General features: G+C 43.9%; 1 long non-coding RNA gene and 1 other non-coding gene across 2 annotated transcripts in view; one reads left to right on the top strand and one right to left on the bottom strand.

Annotated features, from left to right (window-relative positions):
* LOC116474197 (uncharacterized) overlaps positions 1-23,680 on the bottom strand; it is an 82,573-nt gene that overhangs the window by 35,193 nt on the left and 23,700 nt on the right. The window lies entirely within an intron of this gene.
* On the top strand, positions 19,404-19,510 carry LOC116476109 (U6 spliceosomal RNA). The gene has a single exon (XR_004250160.1). It is a non-coding gene; the product is annotated as a U6 spliceosomal RNA (small nuclear RNA).

The following is a 23,680-nucleotide window of genomic DNA, read 5'->3' as shown; positions in this document are numbered from 1 at the left end:
GCTGCGGTGGCTCACGCCTGTAATCCCAATGCTTTGGGAGGCTAAGGCCGGTGGATGACCTGAGGTCAGGAGTTCAAGACCAGCCTGGACAACATGGTGAAACCTTGTTTCTACTAAAAATACAAAAATTAGCCAGGCATGGTGGTGGGCACCTGTAATTCCAGCTACTTGGGAGGCTGAGGCAGGAGAATTGCTTGAACCCGGGAGGCAGAGGTTGCAGTGAGCCAAGATCGTGCCACTGCACTCCAGCCTGGGTGATAGGAGGGAGACTCTGTCTCAAAAAATAAATAAATAAGCTGGGCATGGTGGCTCACGCCTGTAATCCCAGCACTTTGGGAGGCCGAGGCGGGTGGATCACAATGTCAGGAGTTCGAGACTAGCCTGACCAACATGGTGAAACCCCGTTTCTACTAAAAATACAAAAATTAGCCAGGCGTGGTGGCGTGCACCTGTAATCACAGCTACTCAGGAGGCTGAGGCAGGAGAATCGCTTGAACCCAGAAAGCGGAACTTGCAGTGAGCCAAGATGGTGTCATTGCATTCCAACCTGGGCTATGCAGGGAGACTCCATCTCAAAAAAAAAAAAAAAAAATTAAATTAAATAAGTAAATAGATAAAAATAAAAAGTTGTTTTTTAAAAGCTGCACAATTTCAAAACTAAGAGGCAGTAAGAATGGCAACTGTCTTAATCTTTGTGGCTATGTGGCATGCCACTTTAGCTGGTAATCAGAAGTACAATGGAACTTGTAATTATGTGCTCTTTGATAACATGAATTTGGATATGACGAGTTTGGTGATTGGCTCCTGTCCTTTTGCAGCAGGATCATCTTGGTCATTTCATTAACTTTGTACTAAATTGGCGTCACATGTTATGGAATTGAATATTGTAGACCCTACTTACTGAGTTACAATGAGATTTTACTTGCACCCGCCATCATTTAACAGTGGGTTGTAGATCATGCTGTTATTTAAAAGTTATGTAAATTTAAATCTAGAAGTAGTTCAGTGGATTTTTATGTTGTTAGCTTATTATTATTATTATTATTATTTGAGATGGAGTCTCACTCACTCTGTCACCCAGGCAGGAGTGCAATGGCACGATCTTGGCTCACTGCAACCACCTCCCGGGTTCAAGTGATTCTCATGCCTCAGCCTCCTGAGTAGCAAGGATTACAGATGCCCACCATCACGCTCGGCTAATTTTTGTATTTTTAGTAGAGATGGGGTTTCACCATGTTGGTCAGGCTGGTCTTGAACTCCTGGCCATAAGTAATCCACCTGCCCTGGCCTCTCAAAGTGCTGGGATTACAGGCATGAGCCACTGCACCTGGATGATGTTGTTATTTTAATTTCAATTGTAATTTTAAATTATAATTAATTTTTTAAGACAGTGTCTCACCCCGCATGATCATAGCTCGTCTCAATTATTTAAAAATGTATTTAAGGGGCCAGGCGCAGTGGTTCACGCCTGTAATCCCAGCACTTTCGGAGGCTGAGGTGGGTGGATCACCTGAGGTCAGAAGTTCAAGACCAGGCTGGTCAACATGGTGAAACCCCGTCTCTACTAAATATACAAAAATTAGCCAGGCTTGGTAGCAGATGCCTGTAATCCCAGCTACTTGGGAGGCTGAGGCAGGAGAATCACTTGAACCCAGGAGACGGAGGTTGCAGTGAGCCGAGATGGCGCCATTGTACTCCAGCCTGGGCAACAAGAGCAAAACTTTGTCTCAAAAAAAAAAAAAGTTCTTTAAATAAAAAAATATGTAATAATATTTTGTAGAGATGAGGTCTTACTTTGTTGCCCAGGCTGGTCTCAAGCTCCTGGGCTCTAGTGATCTTCCCACCTCAACTTCTCAAAGTAGTGGGATTACAGGTGTGAGCCACCACCTCTGACCTATTATTTTAATTTTTAGAGTTATAATTTTTAAATAGTTTTTATTCTATAACAAGGTCATCTAAGGAGTAAGTTCCAGTGAGCATTTAATTCAGTGAGAACAAAAACCCAATCTTGAAAATATATTCTTTTGGAACAGAAGTCAGAGACAATAAAACACTAGATAAAGGCCACATGGCCACGTACCAAGCTATTAAATTTTGGAGACAGTACTCTGTGAAATATCAAAGATAATTCCGGGAAAATTTAAGAGAGTATTAAAGCAAATACAACTTTAAGTTTGCGAATACAATCTTATAACTGGGCATGGATAATGAAATGGAAAAAATGCTATGGCTGCAAGATCATTCGTAACACAATGTGTCCTTATGCTACAGAGATTGTCTGCACCTGTGCTCTGAGATTATACCCCCATGACCATACAGATCTGCCTATAAAAAAACTACTCATGAATTATGCATGCTTTGAATATATGAAGAGTTTGGAAAAATCACTCTTCTTTCCAATTTCTTGGTTATCTAATGGCCTCCAGGTATAAAACATAAGAATTTAGCTCATTTATGTTTTCTTCTTCCTCCCAATTCCTTCAGTGTTAGGTAGTTATGTCATTATTTTTAAGTTTTATTGTGGTTACCCTTTAACTTTAAATACTACGTTACACATCAATTTTTCATTCCAAAAACTTGAGTCAGTATCCTGACTTCAGATTACAGAAGTTGCAGGTATCTATGATACTATCCTTCTCTTCATATTTCCTTAACTTTCCATTTCCCACCTTTTGTCAGCTATACTTTTATATTATGAAGAATAATGCTTGCCTTTCTTTGCAAAATAAACAAGATCTTCCTTTCTTTGTCCTTAGGTTGACTGTAAAGGATGAACTTTAACTTAGAAGATGAATACATTCTAGAGATCTAATATACAGGATGGTGACTGTAGTTAACAACAACAACAAAAAGTAATTACATTAGTAAGACTACATCAATATTGTGCACTGCTGAACTAGGTAGCATATTAGGAATGCAATTTTCCTTTCTATGAGGGCAGTGTCATATCCTTCATATGTTTAGCATACCCTTCATATATTCAATGAAAAATATCTTAGCACCATGTATTAGTCTTTTTCTTACACTCCCTAAATTACTGAAAATTATATTCTTCTAAATTGGGCCATAACATACTCAATTGGCTTTTTGTTTTTCTGGAATTATTAATTGCCTATCTTTTTATTGACTAAATATATAGTTTATCTTATACTAAAACTTTTGTTGTTGTTGTTCTCCTAGTAACACTATGGACGGCATACAATTATTTTGCCCCAGAGTCCTTCTCTTTGGCACTCTTTGTCCTCCTACTTCAAAATGGATGATTTTTTTTTTTTTTTAATCACACACTACTTTCCTTTCTTGTGTTAGAAAGATCCCTTGCCTTAATCTTTCTTAGATAACTTCTTCATCCTGATGGAATACATGCTCAAATAACTTAAAAAAGGAGTCCTTCCAAGTAAATTTTACAAGTCCTGGTTTGTATGAAACACCAACATTCTACCCTCACAGTTGATTGATAGGTAGGCTGGATATGTAAATTAGTTTCAAATTTAATTTCCCCCAGAACTGAAAGGACTACTCTATTATTTTCCAGCAGCCAGAGATGTTAATGAGAATTGAGCTGTTCAATTTACATTCCTCTATAGGTGGCCTAATTTTTCCTTCTGAAAGCTTTCAAAAACTTTTGTTTATTCTTAGAGTTCTAAAATTTTACAAAATTATGTCCAAGTGGGTTATCTTCCCCATTTATCACAGTTGGCACTTAGAGGGTTATTTTAATGTAAAAATGTGTCCTTTTCTGGGAAATTTTCTTATATAATTTCTCGAGTAATGTCTCTTATACCGTTTTGTCTGTTCTCCACTTCTGGATCTCATATTACTTAGCTGTTGGACGTCTTAAATGGGTTTTTACATCTCCTATTTTCTGTCATATTTCTCATCAGTGATGGAGAATGCCATCTTCACCTCACTACTGTCATCTTTGTCTACATCAATTGATTATAATAATAATAACAATGGCTGGGAGCAGTGGCTCACGCCTGTAATCCCAGCACTTTGGGAGGCCGAGGTGGGTGGATCACGAGGTCAAGAGATCGAGACCATCCTGGCTAACATGGTGAAACCCCGTCTCTACTAAAAATACAAAAAATTAGCTGGGCGTGGTGGCGGGCGCCTGTAGTCCCAGCTACTCAGGAGGCTGAGGCAGGAGAATGGTGTGAATCCAGGAGGCGGAGATGGCAGTGTGCCAAGATCGCACCACTGCACTGCAGCCTGGGAGACAGAGCGAGACTCCGTCTCAAAAATAAAAATAAATAATAATAATAATAATAATAACTATGTCAGCCTGGAGTAGAATCCTTGTTTTTACCGTTTTAAGTGTTTTACCCAGAATCATGCCTGCCCTTCTGCTGTTCAAGTAGCATCCTCTCAGAAGATTGATGCTGAAAATGCCAGGAAGTGGAATATTTTAAATAAAAAAATAAAAATAAAAAACCTTTTTTGAAGTCCAGTTGTAGATATTGCTTTCCCCTCTTCTGCCAGGCTCATCACTCTATCATAGATAAAATTAAATTGGTGTGGCATAATTTGCACTTCACAAAATCATGTTGATTACGACCCAGTACCTTGTACTCTTCTAGGTGGTTGCAAATTGATTGTTTGATGATTTGCTCTTGTATCTTCCCAGGTATCCAAGATAAGTTGAATAGTCTATAATTACTACAGCTGTCCTTTTCCCTGTTTTAAAAAACAGGTACTCCATCTGCTGATTCTACTTGTCAGGACCTTCTTCTGTCCAACCTTCATTTTCTAAAATAAAGGCTGGTGGTCTTGCAATTATATTTGCCAATTCCTTAAGTGTCCTGGGATGCGAGTAATCAAGCCCTGCTGATTTGAATGTACCAAGCTTTCTGAAGTGCTCTTCAATCACTTCTTTCTCCTTGTTTGCCTTTGCACCTCCAAGATGATAGCACTTAATCCAGTTTAGTTTCCTTATCATTGCTGATTAAAAAGAAAAATGAAACAGGTTAAAAACACAGTGAAAGCCTCTGCTATTACAGTTCTTTGTTAATAGTTTTTATTTAGCAGTATCTGTTGATAGTATTGTTTTGTTAGTAGTTTTAGTGGTTGCATTTTACATCCTATAGAGCAAATTCCTTTTGGTATTCTTCCTTCCATTTTTTCTCCCTTCCTGCCTCATTCATTCCTTCTTTTCTTCCTCCCGCCCTCCTATTTTCCCTCCTTCCTTCTGTTTCTCTCTTTCTTTCTTTTAAATTTCTTACAGAGGATGAGATAAGGGGAAGGGAGGAAAAAAAGAGGCCAAGAATCCCACATAACATTATGACCAAGACATTTACTAAACACCAAATGCCCACATGCTCCCCGCAATTTCTCAGGCTGTTTGTAGCTGGAGTGAGGGGGCACATGACTAGTTCTGGTCAATACGTACTGAAGACCTATGAGTCCCCCAGGATCTCCTTCCTCTGCACCAGTTAGCTAGAAGTCACATGTTCTGGATGGTGAACCAACAAAAGGCAAGAAGCGTGGACCCCAGTCACCATTAGAAGGCCGCAGTCCTGGAGAATCATCAGATCCCCAGAGGACTATGTGTTAAGCCACAGATATTTGGGGGTTTGTTTTTTCTAGCTTATCATCACTAATACAGTATTAATTTCTGGATTAATCAGATTAGGCTAGGTTTTTGCCAAGGGAACAAATTAACACTGAAATCTAAGTGGCTTAACATGACAAAGGTTTGTTTCTTACTCATGGTATGTGGTAGCTAGTCTCCAAAAAGGGTTCCCAATGACTCTTCCCTCCTGGTAATCACACCCTTGGAAAGTTACCTCCCACTCTGACTCTGCACGATCCCATGACTCACTTTAAACAAGGAAGTGTGCAGAAATAAGTGTGGCAGAAGTGACACTGTGGCTCTCCCCAGTGCCTTAGATATCCGGGCACTTCCTGATACTGCATTTGGAGCCATTCACAATATAAAATATCTGGAGAATGAACCTCTATTCAGAGGAGCACCAAAGTGCCAGACATAAGCAAAGAAGCATCTTTAGTTCAATCCCAGTCAAGCTTCCTAAGCACCCCAGACCCAGGCACTATCTGACCACAACCACAGGACAGACTCTAAGTGAGGCTGTAAGAACTCCCCAGCTGAGCCCAGCCAACTCACAAAATTGAAGAAGTAACAACAAATTGTTGTTTTAAACCATTTTGTATGGGACAGCTTGTTAGGCAGTGGTAGCAAACTGAAGCATCGTACATACCCAATGTGGGTGAATGGGCATTGGGCTCCACACAGACATTCATGGAACCAGGTTGATATGGGTTCCACCATCTTGTATCTGCACCATTGGGAATGCGACCTCTCTGATGGCAGCAGTAAGGGAAGAGAGGGCTGAGGGGTTGCAACACAACTTTTAAATGTTTTCATCTCTGCTCCCAGTCCACTGGCCAATGAGAATTGTCAGGGAGTAAATGGAGATTCAATGCACATTACATGACTCTGCCACAGACCTTGCCAATAAGATTTGCCCTTGTTTCCTATAGTATTATAAGAAGGCTTATCCAAGTACCTACCACCCAACTGGCTTTCCAAGAATTATAAACAATGATGTAGGACTCACTCATACATCTCACAGAACCAACTGGGTGTATCTCCTCCCAACTTTGCATTCTGTGATGCCATGTGGTAGCCAGAAGTCAAACATGGTAGAAATATTTGGACCATATAGCTTGGCAAATGCTACAAATTAGGGCTTTCTTCCCATGTATCTAGTTACACCAGCTCCAAAATATACCTACTATTCAGGCTGCCTCTATATTCATGCATATTTGTTAAACTAGCCATTGATGGTCTCATTTCTTTCCCTATTGCAAACAGACCAATCTATGAATTGAAGACGTTAACATAAACCTGATTAACCTTTTATTAATAATAAAAAGATGGCAGTTTGAAGTTTCTTCTATATAACCAGAATGTGCATATTTTAATACACAGACACTAGGTTAATATTCACATTAGTACAGTATTGGAAATGTTGCTATAAAAGAAGTATTAAATGTACCTATTTTCAGTCAGCATCAACAAGGTTTTCACCCCTCCAGTAATTATTGCATCTAATAACACTGTCTTAGCTACTGATTCATTCTGGAAGCTTCAGTATCTTTTAGGCTTTAGAGTTTGTAAGACTAAAAACTCCTTTATTTTAAGTCTTGCTGAAAGAGTTAATTCAGTGTCCTGTTCTAGTTCACCAACTCTTTATTTCCAAACCTTCACCCTCCACATACAAACAATCAGGAGAAAGGCCATCAATAAGGTTTCAGCTTCTATTACGGGATATGAAGCAATAACATTTTAAATAGCACCTTGGAGGCCTGGAGGAGTTAATACATCTTTCAGCAGTCCCTACTTTATAGCTCTGAAGTATTTTGAACCCTGAAAATCTGGATTATTTATGAGGAGATTGAGAAGGGTCCAGCTGGAGGGAAACCTCATTTCTTGTTTCTCATACAAACAAGAAAGGGTATACTTTGATAAGGTTTGAATCCGTGTCCCTGCCCAAATTTCATGTCAAACTGTAACCCCCAATGTTGGAGGTGGGACCTGGTAGGAGGTGATTGGATTATGGGAGCAGTTTCTCATGAAGGCTTTAGCACCAACCCCTCGGGGCTGTTCTTGTGATAGTGAGTTATCATGATATCTAGTTATTTAAAAGTGTGTAGCACCTGGCCAGGCGCGGTGGCTCACGCCTGTAATCCCAGCACTTTAGGAGGCCGAGGTAGGCGTATCACAAGGTCAGGAGATCGAGACCATCTGGCTAACGTGGTGAAACCCAGTCTCTACTAAAAATACAAAAAATTAGCCAGGCGAGGTGGCGGGCGCCTGTAGTCCCAGCTACTCGGGAGGCTGAGGCAGGAGAAAGGCGAGAACCGGGGAGGCAGAGTTTGCAGCGAGCTGAGATCACGCCACTGCACTGCAGCCTGGGCGACAGAGCGAGACTCTGTCTTAAAAAAAAAAAAAAAAAAGGTGTGTAATGCCTCCCCCACCCCCAGCTCTTGCGTCTGCTCCAGCCATGTAAGGTGTGTCTGCTTTCCCTCCACACCTTCTGCCGTGATTGTAAGTTTTCTGAGGGCTCCCCAGAAGCAGAAACCACCTTGCCTCCTATACAGCCTGTGAAATCATGAGCCAATGAAACCTCTTTTCTTTATAAATTACCCACTCTCCAGTCTTTTTCTTTCCTTCCTTCCTTCTTTCTTTCTTTCCTTCCTTCCTTCCTTCCTTCCTTCCTTCCTTCCTCTCTCTTTCTCTCTCTCTTTCTCTCTTTCTTTCTTATTTGAGACAGAGTCTCGCTCTGTTGCCCAGGCTGGAGTGCAGTGGCGCAATCTGGGCTCACTGCAACCTCCTCCTCCCAAGTTCAAACGATTCTCCTGCCTCAGCCACCCGAGTAGCTGGGACTACAGGTGCCTGCCACCATGTTTGGCTAATTTTTTGTATTTTTTAGCAGAGACGGGGTTTCACCGTGTTAGCCAGGAGGGTCTCGATCTCCTGACCTCGTGATCCACCCACCTCGGCCTCCCAAAGTGCTGGGATTACAGGCGTGAGCCACCGTGCCCAGCCTCCAGTATTTCATTATAGCAATTCAAGAAAGAACTAATACATGCTTACAAGTAACATTTGAAAACAAGATGACTAGAAACCTTTCATTACAAATAACAAGGGATTTGAACTTAATTCATGCCAAATTATGTAGTAAAATAAAACATAGGACAATTACAGAATGAAAGACCAGTCATCTTTAAAATGCTGCTTCTTGGGTAGAACTCAGTGAGACTACCTACAGATGAGTTTGATGTTCATCAGTTCAGAGCAGGAGGATAAAGAAAGAATTCTCATTATACCCACCAACCCATTTCCCATCACAATACTGATAATTTTCTAGGAATTCTAATGCCTTTTTTATTTTTGGGGATTAATCTACTTTTTTTTTCTTTTTCCTTTTTCTTTTTTGAGACAGGGTCTCACTCTGTCACCCAGGCGGGAGTGCAGTGGTGCGATCATAGCTCACCGCAGCCTCGATCTCCTGGGCTCAAGTGATCCTTTCACCTTAGCCTGGAACTTCAGGCATGTCCCACCATACTCAGCTAATTAATCCACGTGTGAATCAACATTCATTTGTTTACAAGTATCACTGATTGTATTTTCCAAAGATGGACACCTAATATACATTCTGGCCACATGCTCATTTTAAAATGTAATGCTGGCCGGGTGCAATGGCTCACACGTGTAATCCCTGCACTTTGGGAGGCCGAGGCGGGCAGATCATAAGGTCAGGAGATCGAAACCATCCTGGCTAACATGGTGAAACCCCATCTCTATTAAAAATAGAAAAAATTAGCAGGGCACAGTGGCAGGAACCTGTAATCCCAGCTGCTTGGGAGGCCTGAGGCAGGAGAATCACTTGAATCCGGGGGGCAGAGGTTGCAGTGAACTGAGATCGCACCACTGTACTCCAGCCTGGGCAACAAGAGCAAAACTCCGTCTCAAAAAAAAAAAAAAAATGTGATGCTGACATTCCTTCACTGAGAGATGGGGTCCCCCAACCAAGGTGGATCTTTGTAACTGCTTCCACAAATAGAATGAGCTCAAATGACATTGCATGGCTTCAGAGGCTGGTACTAAAAGGTGATGTGGCTTCCACCTGTCCCTCTCTCCTTGGGACCTGTGCATTTGGAGCTCTTAGCCTCCATGGGAAAGTTCATCTATCCTGAAGCTACCATGATAAAGAGACCACAGAGAAACAGAGAGGTTCCTATGCAGCCCCAACTCTTCCAGCCCCAACTGCTTGAGTCTTTGCAAGCCAGGAATCAGGCATGTGTGAGTGTCATACAGTGTCAGCCCCCAGCCTTCAAGCTGTCAGCTGAAACCAAGTTGGAGTGGAAACGAGCTGTTCATGCTAAGCCTTGCTCAAATTACAGATCTGTAAGAAAAGTAAGTGTTGCTCTTGTTTTAAGCCACTGAATTTTGCAGCCATTGTTTCTGAAACAGCAAGTAACAGATGCCCTTCAAGCTAGCATCAGCAAAATGTTGAAGAAAGTTACAGTATTAAGGTCTACAATCATCTGAGGAGCCCAAAAATAAGAGGCACAGCTGGGTCTCATGATGGGTTGACCAGAACCTAAACCAGAAGACCAGCAGAAGTCAAGTCAGCTACTTTGCTCCAGTGTCCTCTCTGTGCCTCCATGGTCTTCTCTGGTCTCTTACTTTATGGCCCACCTCTCTGCCTCTCAGCACGTCTACTTCCTTCCTTCTCTCTGCAGTCTGGTGTTGTGTGTTTCTTCTTGACTGTGATGCAAAGCCAAATCTCTTCAGTTGAGATGCCCTTAGTTTAAGAGACCAGCCTATACTAACTTGCATCCTTTCTCTCCAGTGAAAAATTCTTGGGAGAGATGATCTAATTGACCAGCCTGAGTCAGATGTCTCTTTCTGGTCCAATCAGATGACTCTGGGGGTAAGGCCACATGGTACCAACATGGCTGCCACTCCCGCTGCCCAGCTCCCTGTGAAAATTCTTATAAGGGGGCTCAGAGGCTCGCAAACATAGCAATACATCCAATGCTTGAATATTAGAAGGCATTTTGGATAGTCTTATCCATGTGTAAAAACCTACCACAGCCAGGCACAGTGGCTCACACCTGTAACCCCAGCACTTTGGGAGGCCGAGGCGGGCGGATCACCTGAGGTCTGGAGTTTGAGACCAGCCTGACCAAAATGGAGAAACTCCATCTCTACTAAAAATTCAAAATTTGCTGGGCATGGTGGCGCATGCCTGTAATCCCATCTACTTGGGAGACTGAGACAGAAGAATCGCTTGAACCCAGGAGGCAGAGATTGTGAGCTGAGATTGCGTCATTGCACTCCAGCCTGGGCAACAAGAGTGAAACTCCGTCTCAAAAACAACAACAACAACAACAACAACAAAACCCTACCACAGACTCCCCTTTAAATTGCTTTTTGCTTTATTTACAAATATACTTAGATCTAAGTGTATGCCAACCCCTTCCTCATTCCCAGCCCATTCTCACAGGTATTTGAAAGGGCACTTCTGGATCTCCACAAGAAGGCGGTGGATCTGAATGATGTAACCTCAAGAAATGGAACTCAATGATTGATTTCTCTTACATTTATTGTTTTAGGTTTATCTTATAATGTGAAGTTGGCATCTTACCTTCTTTTTGTGGGGACAGAGTCTTACTCTGTCGCCCAGGCTGGAGTGCAGTGGCACAGTCTCTGCTCACTGCAACCTCCGCCTCCCGGGTTCAAGCAATTCTCCTGCCTCAGCCTCCTGAGTAGCTGGGATTACAGACGCGCGCCACCATGCCCAGCTAATTTTTGTTTTTTTAGTAGAGTTGGTGTTTCACCATGTTGGCCAGGCTGGTCTCAAACTCCTGATATCAGGTGATCTGCCCCCCTCAGCCTCCCAAAGTGCTGGGATTACAGGCGTGAGCGACCACACCCGGCCGAAACTGGGGCTTCTTTATGATCTTCGACAATTTTCCCACATTAAAAATTTTCTGGCCAGGCACAGTGGCTCATGCCTGTAATCTGAGCATTTTGGGAGGCCAAGGCAGGAGGCTGGCTCAAGGCCAAGAGTTCAAGATCAGCCTGGGAAACATAGCAAGTCTCTGAAAATAAGAAAAAGATTTTAAAATTTCCCATTGCTAAGTAATCTATGGTGTCAGAAGTCAGGATAGAGGTTGCACCTAGGGGAGGGAGAGACTGGACCGGGTCTCTGGAGTACTGGGAATGTTTTGTTTCTTGTTCTGGGAGGTGGATGCATGAGTGTATTCCAGTTTGTGAAAACTCATGAAGCTATACACATATGATATGCACATTTTTCTGTAGGTATATTATCCTTCAATAAATGTTTAAATATACTTCACTAATTATAAAAGATTGCTCAAACTAGCGTCACTATCACATGTTGCTGATTAGTTTGTAGAAATATAGATAAAAATATATGGTGTATATATATACATATGATTTAACAGTACAAATAACATCTTCTATAAATACATACATGTTTGTTAGGGTGCAAATTCCATAATTTCTTCAGGATGCTGTATAGATATACCACCTCTCACAGAAAACTCAGGCCCCTAAAATGCTCCATTTGAGAGACAGTGGAATAGTGAATGGCTCCAGAGTCAGACTGTTGGGGCTCCAATTCTACCGCATGCTAGGTTTTTGTTGTTGTTGGTGGTTTTTTTTTTTTTTTTTTTTTGAGACGGAGTTTTGCTCTTGTTGAGGCTGGAGTGCAATAGCACAATCTCCGCTCACTGCAACCTCTGCCTCCTGGGTTCAAATGATTCTCCTGCCTCAGCCTCCCAAGTACCTGGGATCACAGGCACGTGCGACCACACCTAGCTAATTTTGTATTTTTAGGAGAGATAGGGTTTCTCCATGTTGGTCAGGCTGGTATTGAACTCCCGACCTCAGGTCATCTGCCCACCTTGGCCTCCCAAAGTGCTGGGATTACAGGAGTGAGCCACCACGCCCACCCTTTGTTTTGTTTTTGAGATAGGTTATCAAACTTTTTTTTTTTTTTTGAGACAGAGTCTCGCTGTGTAGCCCAGGCTGGAATGCAATGGCGCGATTTCAGCTCACTGCAACCTCTGCCTCCTGGTGTGTCTGGAGTTGGTTCTTGCTGGTGGGTTCCTGGTCTCAGTGAATTCAAGAATGGAGCCACGGACCTTCACGGTGAGTGCTACAGCTCTTAAAGGTGAATGTTACAGTTCTTAAAGATGGCATGGACCCAAAGAGTGAGCGGTAGCAAGGTTTATTGTGAAGAGCAAAAGGACAAAGCTTCCACAGCGTGGAGGGGAACCCTAGTGGGTTGCTGCTGCTGGCTGGGGTGGCCAGCTTTTATTCCCTTATTTGTCCCCTTCCATGTTCAGTTTCTGTCCTATCAAAATGCCCTTTTTTCAACCCTGTGATTGGCTACTTTTAGGATCCTGCTGATTGGTGTGTTTTACAGAGCAGTGATTGGTGCATTTTACAATCCTCTTGCTAGCTACAGAGCACTGATTGGTGCATTTTTACAGAGTGCTGATTGGTGCATTTTACAATCCTCTTGCTAGACAGAAAAGTTCTCCAAGTCTCCACTTGACCCAGGAAGTCCAGCTGGCTTCACCTCTCACTGGGTTCAGCAATTCTCCTGCCTCAGCCTCCCGAGTAGCTGGGATTACAGGTGCCTGCCACTATGCCCAGCTAATTTTTGTATTTTTAGTAGAGATGGGGTTTCACCATGTTGGTCAGGCTGGTCTTGAACCCCTGACCTCAAGCAATCCACCCGCCTCAGCCTCCCAAAGTGTTGGGATTACAGGCGTGAGCCACTGTGCCAGGGGAGCAGGGTCTCGTTCTGTTGCTCAGGCTAGAGTCCAGTGGCGTGATCACTGCAGCCTTGACCTCCCAGGCTCAGGTGATTCTCCCACCTTCTCCCAACTTAGCCTCCCTAGTAGCTAGAACTACAGGTATGCACCACTACACCTGGCTAATTTTTTAATTTTTATTTTATTTATTTATTTATTTATTTATGTATTTTTTTTTTTTGAGACGGAGTCTCGCTCTTTCACCCAGGCTGGAGTGCAGTGGCGCGATCTCGGCTCACTGCAGGCTCCGCCCCCCGGGGCTCACGCCATTCTCCTGCCTCAGCCTCCCTTGTAGCTGGGACTACAGGCGCCTGCCACCTCGCCCGGCTAATTTTTTGTATTTTTAGTAGAGACAGGGTTTCACCGTGTTAGCCAGGATAGTCTCGATCTCCTGACCTCGTGATCCGCCCGCCTCGGCCTCCCAAAGTGCTGGGATTACAGGCGTGAGCCACCGCGCCCGGCTTAATTTTTATTTTTGTAGAGACAAGATTTCACTATATTGCCCAAGCTGGTCTTGAACCCCTAGGTTCAAGCAATCCTCCTGCCTTGGCCTCCCAAAGTGCTGGAATTACAGATATGAGCCACCAAGCCTAGCCTGCATGCTAGTTTTATGACCTTGGGAAAGTGATTTAACTTCAGCTTTCTTATCTAAAATGGAAACATTAAAAATACCTACTTCATGGGAATGTTGTATGAATTTTTAAAAAATGCAAGTAAAGTGCTTGAAAACAGGCCTGTCCCATAGTAAACACTTCATAGGTATTAATTATTATTGTTGTTGTTATTAGACTACCTGAAAATCAAAGAAGACAGCATCACACCTTTTTCTACCTTTTACTATCCCATCCACTCTAACTCAATAGAACTCACTTCAATTCAGTTTATATTGATTGGGCCAAGCACCATGCTCAAATCTGGGCAGAGTGGATGCTTAAAGCATATTTCTGGCTGTACAGAGTCCCCTACTGCAGAGACCTAAACTCCTGGGAAGATTCTATGCTGGTAGCATTTCCCAAAGGTTCTGTGGCTCATTTCTCCCCAAGTTCACTTCTGGTGCTATTAGAAATTCTACAGATTTCAGGCCGGGCGCGGTGGTTCACGCTTGTAATCCCAGCATTTTGGGAGGCCGAGGCAGGCAGATCACGAAGTCAGGAGATCGAGACCACGGTGAAACCCCGTCTCTACTAAAAATACAAAAAATTAGACGGGCGTGGTGGCGGGCGCCTGTAGTCCCAGCTACTTGGAGAGGCTGAGGCAGGAGAATGGCGTGAACCCGGGAGGCGGAGCTTGCAGTGAGCCGAGATTGCGCCACTGCACTCCAGTCTGGGCGACAGAGCAAGACTCTGTCTCAAAAAAAAAAAAAAAGAAATTCTACAGATTTCAGTCTTGAGCCAGTGCGTGAACACAGGCAAATTCTCTCTGGTGGGGTTCTCATCAGAGGAGCCTGGCAAGGTGAAAAAGAGGAAGCAGGATGAAGGCTGTGTTTACTTTTTGTTGTGGATATTGTGTTGTGTTTCACTGGGGTGCCAGTCTACTTGACGTAAACAGAAACAACCTGTGTAGTCTTGTGTGACACTGGTATTGTTTTAAGTCAACATTAGCAGGTGGGACAAGAGAAAATGGCTATTAATTAGAACTTAAGCCCCAAGCTCTCTCTATATACAATGGGGCACCTATGGAGCTGTCCAAGCTGAACAGCTGTTTGGAGGTCACTTGTAACCAAGGTAATCTGCTTCGGACAGTATCGAAAACGATAGTCACCTCCTTCAGAATTCACTGTCACCGTTGTCTTTAATAACTCCTTTTTTTTTTTTTTTTTTTTGAGACGGAGTCTCGCTCTGTTGCCCAGGCTGGAGTGCAGTGGCGCAATCTCGGCTCACTGCAAGCTCCGTCTCCCGGGTTCACGCCATTCTCCTGCCTCAGCCTCTCCGAGTAGCTGGGACTACAGGCGCCCGCCACCACGCCCGGCTAATTTTTTGTATTTTTAGTAGAGACGGGGTTTCACCGTGGTCTCCATCTCCTGACCTCGTGATCCGCCCGCCTCGGCCTCCCAAAGTGCTGGGATTACAAGCGTGAGCCACCGCGCCCGGCTAATAACTCCTATTTTTACTGTTCACATCTAGCACTGCACCAATGGATGAGCTGAGAACCTCTTGAAAAGGAACTTGTGAAAAATGTAAAGGAAAGATTACTGCTAAATAGGCAAGGCTAATGTTCTCGCAATTGTGGAAAACAAAACTGAAAACAAAACACAACACCGAAGTCCTAAAGCAGTGTTTTTGTATTCATTTTCTCCCTCCATCCTTCCTTCCTGAATAAGTAGCTAACGGAGAACAGCTTGATAGGCATTCCTCTTCCCTTCCAGATAGAGAATTGGGTGCTCTGCAGCTGGGCTTCTGTCCTGTCCATACCCGGCAGGACACAGCTGGTAAAAGAGGAAGAAGAGACTAGGTGTAGTGGCTCACACCTGTAATCCCAGCACTTTGGGAGGCTGAGACGGGCGGATCGTCTGAGGTCGGGAGTTCCAAGACCAGCCTGACCAAGATGGAGAAATCCTGTCTCTACTAAAAAAAAAAAAAAAAAAAAAAAAGGCCGGGCGCAGCGGCTCACGCCTGTAATCCCAGCACTTTGGGAGGCCGAGACGGGTGGATCATGAGGTCAGGAGATCGAGACCATCCTGGCTAACACAGTGAAACCCCGTCTCTACTAAAAATACAAAAAATTAGCTGGGCGTGGTGGTGGGTGCCTGTAGTCCCAGCTACTCGGGAGGCTGAGGCAGGAGAATGGCGTGAACCCGGGAGGCGGAGCTTGTAGTGAGCCGAGATTGCGCCACGGCACTCCAGCCTGGACGAGGGAGTGAGACTCCATCTCAAAAAAAAAAAAAAAAAAAAAGGAAGAAAGAAGAGCAAGGGTAGAGGAGGCAGGAACAGGAACTCCGCAGTGAGCAGGGAGGGGCCGTCTCTCCCTAGGTTAGGCAGCCCTGTGCCATGTACCCTGGCATGTGGGAGGTAAGGACCCTTCCCCACTTGATTGTTGCTAGGCAGAATCCAGCATGGTTAATAACATGGGCTGGCACCCAAAGTGCTTGGCTTTGAGTCCTGGCTCAGCCATTTACCTTGCATAAGTAATTTAGCCTCTCTGTGCCTCAGCCTTCCCATCTGTAAAATGGGGATAACAGTAGTACCTGCCTTCTAGAGTTGTGATGAAATTAAAGTAGTATGTGAAAAACAGTTAAAATAGAGCTTAGCACATATAAACCACCCAATAAATGTTAGCTGCTATTATTATCTCCTTTAATTAGCTCCAAATCATAATTACAGTGAACATCATTGTATTATTTTGTTCTCCAGTTGCATCCCATGAACCCACAATATAGGCAAAAATTACCAAGTCCTTTTCCTGTTTTAGTGACTAAATACTTTATCAGACTCAAGATGAAACACTTTGGGCTGACTTAACAGTGATGACTAAAGTGAGGTCCAGGATGCTATTTTACTAGAAATCTTACCTCTAGGAGTATCTTCTAAGGGAATTTTCAGATATGCAAATCCAAGGTACAAAGTGGATCACTGCAGTATTATTTATGGAGTGAAAAACTGGACCCGACCTAAGTGTGGAACAATCTGAGAATGATTAAATATGTTATGGTGCAGAAATAGGCTTTTGAAGAATTTTTAATGACTAGGAAATGCTCATGATATAAACCTAAGTAGAAAAGCAGGCTTCAAAACTGTTTACCATTGGATCACATTTGGTAACTATGTAAGCACATTTGCAGAGAAAACAAAACCCTAGCGAAATCTATCAAGATGTTCACAGTGGAGTTTCTGAGGGTGAACTTAAGCATGGTTTTTGTTTACATTTTCTTTATATTTTTTGGTGCCTTCCATGTTTTACACAGGAACACACACAATTTTTATATTTGGGAAAAACATTAAGTCATGAAACCAAAACTTTTAAAGAAAGGAAGAATCCTTCAGAAGACATACAGTGGACTGAGAGGAACTAGGAATTGAACCCATGTTTCCTAAACTCTAGTTTTTTGGGTTTTTTTTAAAGCCCAGAATGCCACATAATAGAGACAGGTGTTGCTACTTTTTTTTAATTAATTAATTTTTAAAAAAAAAATTTTTGAGACAGAGTCTCGCTCTGTCACACAGGCTGGAGTGCAATGGCACGATCTCGGCTCACTGCAACCTCCACCTCCTGGGTTCAAGCGATTCTCCTGCCTCGGACTCCTGAGTAGCTGGGATTACAGGTGCGCAGCACCACGCCCGGCTAATTTTTTGTATCTTTAGTAGAGACAGGGTTTCTCCATGTTGGCCAGGCTGGTCTCAAACTCCTGACCTCGTGATCCGCCCCCCTCAGCCTCCCAAAATGCTGGGATTACAGGCGTGAGCCACTATGCCCAGCTGGTGTTGCTACTTTTCAACTTACTTTGCTCTGGGAAGAAAAGCTACGTGAAATCTGTGGGTTAAAAAATTATAGACACAGCCCAGCGCAGTGGCATGTAACTGCAGTCCTCAAGAGGCTAAGGCAGGAGTACTGCTTGAGCCCAGGAGTTTGAGGCTGTAGAGTGATATGATTGAGTCTGTGTACAGCCACTGCACTCCAGCCTGGGCAATACAGCCAAGACCCCGTCTCTAAAATTAAAAAAAAAAAAAAGATAAACGAAAAGATACAGGGCTGGGTGTGGGTACAGTGGCTCACCCCTGTAATCCCAGCACTTTGGGAGGCTGAGGCAGGCGGATCACCAGAGGTCGGAGTTCAAGACCAGACTGATCAACATGGAGAAACCCTATCTCTACCAAAAATACAAAATTAGCTGGGTGTGGTGGCATGAGCCTGTAATCCCAGCTACTTGGAAGGCTGAGGCAGGAGAATCACTTGAACCCAGGAGGTGGAGGTTGCGGTGAGCCGAGATTGCACCATTGCACTCCAGCCTGGGTAACAAGAGCGAAACTCCATCTCAAAAAAAGAAAAGAAAAGAAAAGATACATAGATATGGATGACGACAGCTGGGGAAAATAACAGGGACTTCTTAAGGTATAGAATACAATTTGATATTGAATAATCACAACCATTTGTTTTTACATGGGGGAGAAACATCCTTGGCCCACAGCAGAATGGACGAAAGCCATCCATTCACTCCTTTGGAAGAAGTTTTTAAAAAAATTTCATGGTTTAGCCAGGCGTGGTGGCTCACGCCTGTAATCCCAGCACTTTGGGAGGCTAAGGTGGGCGGATCACAAGGTCAGGAGTTGGAGACCAGCCTGGCCAACATGGTGAAACCCCGTCTCTACTAAAAATACAAAAAAACCCACAAAAAACAATTAGCCAGGCATAGTGGCAGGCACCTGTAATCCCAGCTACTCAGGAGGCTGAGGCAGGAGAATCGTTTGAACCCAGGAGGCGGAGGTTGCAGTGAGCCGAGATCACGCCATTGCACTCCAGCTGGGCGACATGGCAAGACTCTGTCTGGAAAAAAAAAAAAAAAATCCGTGGTTTAAAAAAAAAAGAAAAAGAAAAGCTAACTAACACAAACAAACAGGACAAGAGATGTATCTAAATAGACAAGTAACAGAATTCCCAGATTCCCATGCCTCTGCACACAGGACCTTGCTAATAAACCTCCGATTTGGAGTCCTACGCCTCAAGGAAGATTACTAAAAGAATTCAACTTCTCTTTTTTTTTTTTTTTTTTTTTTTGAGACGGAGTCTCGCTCTTTCACCCAGGCTGGAGTGCAGTGGCGCAATCTCGGCTCACTGCAAGCTCCGCCGCCCGGGGTTCACACCATTCTCCTGCCTCAGCCTCCCGCATAGCTGGGACTACAAGCGCCTGCCACCTCGCCCAGCTAGTTTTTTGTATTTTTAGTAGAGATGGGGTTTCACCGTGTTAGCCAGGATGGTCTCGATCTCCTGATCTTGTGATCCGCCCGCCTCGGCCTCCCAAAGTGCTGGGATTACAGGCGTGAGCCACCGCGCCCAGCCTGAAGAACTCAACTTCTAAAGGGCTTGGAGTGCTCACTTTGGCAGCACGTATACTAAAACTGGAACAATACAGAGGAGATTAGCATGCCCCCTGCGTAAGGATGACATGCAAATCTGTGAAGCATTCCTTTTTTTTTTTTTTTTTTGAGACAAAGTCTGGCTCTGTCACCCAGGCTGGAGTGCAGTGGAATGACCTCGGCTCACTGCAAGCTCCGTCTCCCGGGTTCACGCCATTCTCCTGCCTTAGCCTCCCAAGTAGCTGGGACTACAGGTGCCCGCCACCACGCCTGGCTAATTTTTTGTATTTTTAGTAGAGACAGGGTTTCACTGTGTTGGCTAGGATGGTCTCGATCTCCTGACCTCGTGATCCACTCGCCTCGGCCTCCCAAAGTGCTGGGATTACAGGTGTGAGCCACTGCGCCTGGCCCATATTTTTTTAAGAAAGTTTTTTTAAAGAAAAATAAAAGAATGAAACAGCTTGGAAAACAGAGAAAGCCAGCAGACGATACAGGTCACTGGATCCTATTCAGCCAAGCCTGGGATCCTGCCCCTGTGCAGCTGTGTGCCTGGGCCTGCAGCTCAGCAGGAGAGGGAACTTGCAGGACTCATACCTTGGCCTGAGAGGGCAGAGTAATAAAATTAGGATTATTTATGATGCAGAAGTGATTTAATAACATTTTTCAAGAACCTGAAGGATTTATGTAGAGGAACTGCTGTTCTAGTAACTAAACCCTTTTGGGTGGACTCCAATATAAACCAGGCTTGTCTAGCTTCCGCCCTGAGCCCCTCCACCTCTTCCAGTTGCTTTTGGCAAATAATCTCTTCCACTTTACTGGAGGGTGATGGTCAAGGAGATGACCTTCTTGGCTGCTTTATCCACTCTCCTCCCCACCTCAAAATATCTCTCAATATCTCTCTTTGTTCCTTCACTTCACAAAGGAAGAATCAAAGGAGGAGGGAGCTAACATTTATTGACTGCCTGCTATGTGCCAGCAGCTTGCAGAAACATTACCTCATTTAATTCCGACAAACACCCTGTGAGGTAGGCATAATTATCCCTGTTTTGCTTGTTAGGGGATGGAGGAACTCATATTCTTTTAGCAGCTGGTATGAGAATTTCTCTTGGGGGTGAGGCGTGGTGGCTCAGGGCTGTAATCCCAGCACTTTGGGAGGTGGGTGGATGACTTGAGGTCAAGAGTTTGAGGCCAGCCTGGCTAACATGGCAAAACCCGTCTCTACTAAAAATGCAAAAAATTAGCCGGGTGTGGTGGTGCACGCCTGTAATCCCAGCTTCTCAGGAGGCTGAGGCATGAGAATAGCTTGAGACCAGGAGGTGGAAATTGCAGTCTGCACTCCAGCCTGGATGACAGAGCAAGACTGTCTAAAAAAAAAAAAAAAATCATCTTCATGGGAAAATGCCTTGATCAGCCTCTTTGGACAATGTTGGGGGAGAGGAGAGAGATGAGGAAATATGTGTGGAATGGGCAGGGTGAGGGGATGGTGGGCTCCTCACTCAGAAAGAAGAGGGGAGGGGCAGAAAGAAAAGAGCAGGAGCTTTAGAGAAAGGCTTTGTGTGGCACAATATGCCCCTACCCTCAAAAGCATAAGTCTTAAAATCTCAAGTAAATTTACTAAGCTCATGAAATGCTGAAAGAGAATTTTTGAATGGGCTTTCTGGCATAGGGTGAAACAGAAGCCACGTGTGTTTCACCTGAGATGGTGACAGGCAGCACTATAAAGGAAGTACATTTCCTAAATTCAAGAGCGGGAAGGATCCCCACCCCCACCCCTTGACATCTGAGTTCCATAGAGAGGGGAAAACTGAGGCTCAGAAGTTAATCAACTTTACTAAAGTCACACAGCATCACTAACAAAGGGAATTGATCCCAGGTCTGTTTATCTCGAATGCCTATTGTTTTTACTCTATTCCACATGCTGCTCAAAGAAAGATAGATTTTTCCTCTCCCAGGCCAACTCTTCCTCTGTTGTACTCCATCTAATCATAGTAATTAATAGCAGTGAATATTTATTGAGTGTCTACCATATGCCAGACATTGTTGATGCATTAGCTCATTTGCTCCTCACAACGACACTATATATTTGACCATACAATTATTCACATTTTATTATATGGAAACTGCTGCTCAGAGAGGTTAAGACACTTGCTCAAGGTCCCACTGCTGTAAGTGGTGAAATCAACATTTGAATCAGAGCCCATGGTCTTAACTCCATCCCGTTCTCTCATTTCATCCCTTCTCACCTCTTGAAAGAATAGTTCCTCAAATTAGCCCATCTAATTAACCTGTTCTCTCCCTACCGCTCCTAGGATGGGACCTGGTGGGGTTTGCAGAGGTCACGCAACACTGAACAGGGAAGGTGTTCTGATGGGCTTGGGTCAAAGCCGCTGTCACAGCTCAAACTAATAGTAGAACTTGGGGGTTGGTAAATTTTTTCTGTAAAGGGCCAGACAGTAAATATTTCAGGCTTTACGGGCCATGTGGTCTCTGTAGCCAACTACTCAACTGTGCTGTTGTAACATGAAAGTAGCTATAGTCATAAGTGAATGGGCAGGACTATGTTCCAATAAAGCTTTATTGATGGACACTGACATTTGAATTTCCTAAAATTTTTATGTGTCACAAAATACTATTCTTCTTTTGATTTTTTTCTCCAATCATATAAAAAGGTAAAAACCATGCTTAGTGTAAAAGTTACATAAAAACTGGAGGCAAGCTGGATTTGGCCTGCAGGTGACAGTTTGCTGACCCTAGTTTTACCAAACCTTCCCTTCTTTTGGATTCTACATCCAGCTGGGCCACCTTCAGACTAAACAGCTTCTAGGCCGGGCTTTGAGCCTGCTCTCCTTTGCCCACTCCTCTCACCTACGAAACCACACAGGTCCAGTCCACAAGCCTCTGCTCATTGCTGCCCCATCAGGAGCTCTCCTCCAGTCTTCCAGCATCTCCTGACCAACCACAAGCAGTTGTCTGCTGTCCCTGCAGGAGGTGGCCATAAAGAAAGATGGAACTACCATCATTTAGATGACCCTGGTGAAGCAAAGCCCCAAGGACAGGTTAAAGGGGCGTCACCCAAACACTATGACAAGGCTTGCAAATAATATGCTTCAAATAGACTGAACATCATAAAAGGAAATCTCCAGGAAAGGTGGAGAAGAGATTGCTAACAATCTGGGTCCAAGGAAGGAGTCCTGAAGACAGAAATGGAAATCCCTTTCTCCTCCAGGAGACCAAGGCCAGAGGACAAGATATGAAAGACAGGAGTGCACCAGGGTCAGAGGACAGTTTAGTCTAGTACAATAGAGAGGACTAAAAAGCACTGACAGCTGGTCGTGGTGGCTCACGCCTGTAATCCCAGCACTTTGGGAGGCCGAGGTAGGTGGATCACCTGAGGTCAGGAGTTCGAGACCAGCCTGGCCAACATGGCAAAACCCCATCTCTACTAGAAATACAAAAATTAGCCAGGCATGGTGGCACATGCCTGTAATCCCAGCTACTCGGGAGGGAGGCTGAGACAGGAGAATCGCTTGAACCCAGGAGGCAGAGGTACAGTGAGCTGAGATCACACCACTGCACTCCAGCTTGGGTGACAGAGCAAGACTCTGTTTAAAAAAAAAAAAAAAAAAAAAAGCCCAGCACGGTGGCTCATGCCTGTAATCCCAGCACTTTGGGAGGCTCAGGTGGGTGGATCACGAGGTCAGGAGTTCAAGACCAGCCTGGCCAAGATGGTGAAACCCCCGTCTCTACTAAAAATACAAAAAATTAGCCAGGCGTGGTGGCAGGCACCTGTAATCCCAGCTACTCAGGAGGCTGAGGCAGAGAATTGCTTGAACCCGGGAGGTGCAGGTTGCAGTGAACCAAGATCGTGGCACTGCACTCCAGCCTTGGCGAGAGACCGAGACTCCATCTCAAAAAACAAAAAAAAAAAAACAAAAAAAGCACTGACTAAGGAAAGGCCGAGAATAACAACAACAACAAACTGCTAACATTTATTTTTTATTAAACACCTACTGTGTTCTAGGCATACGTTGCTGGTTTTTAAAAAATAATACTGTATCTTATTTAACTCTTTCAACACTCTGGCAAAATAGTCATTTAAAAAATCTTCTTGCATTCACTCTTTTAAAATAAATATTGTGCATCTTTTATGTGGCAGACACTATGCTAGATGCTGAGGATAAGCAAGTAAGCAAAAATAGACCTTGTGCTTGCTTTCATGGAGATTATACAGGGATTGGCAATTTTTTTTTTCATAAAGGACCAGATTGTAAGTATTTTAGGTTTTGTGG

Source organism: Hylobates moloch, unplaced genomic scaffold (assembly GCF_009828535.3).
Source record: "Hylobates moloch isolate HMO894 unplaced genomic scaffold, HMol_V3 SCAFFOLD_10, whole genome shotgun sequence".
In the NCBI taxonomy this organism is placed as follows: Eukaryota; Metazoa; Chordata; class Mammalia; order Primates; family Hylobatidae; genus Hylobates; species Hylobates moloch.
Note: the sequence above shows the minus strand (reverse complement) of the source record. Positions and strands in the feature narration are given on the sequence as shown.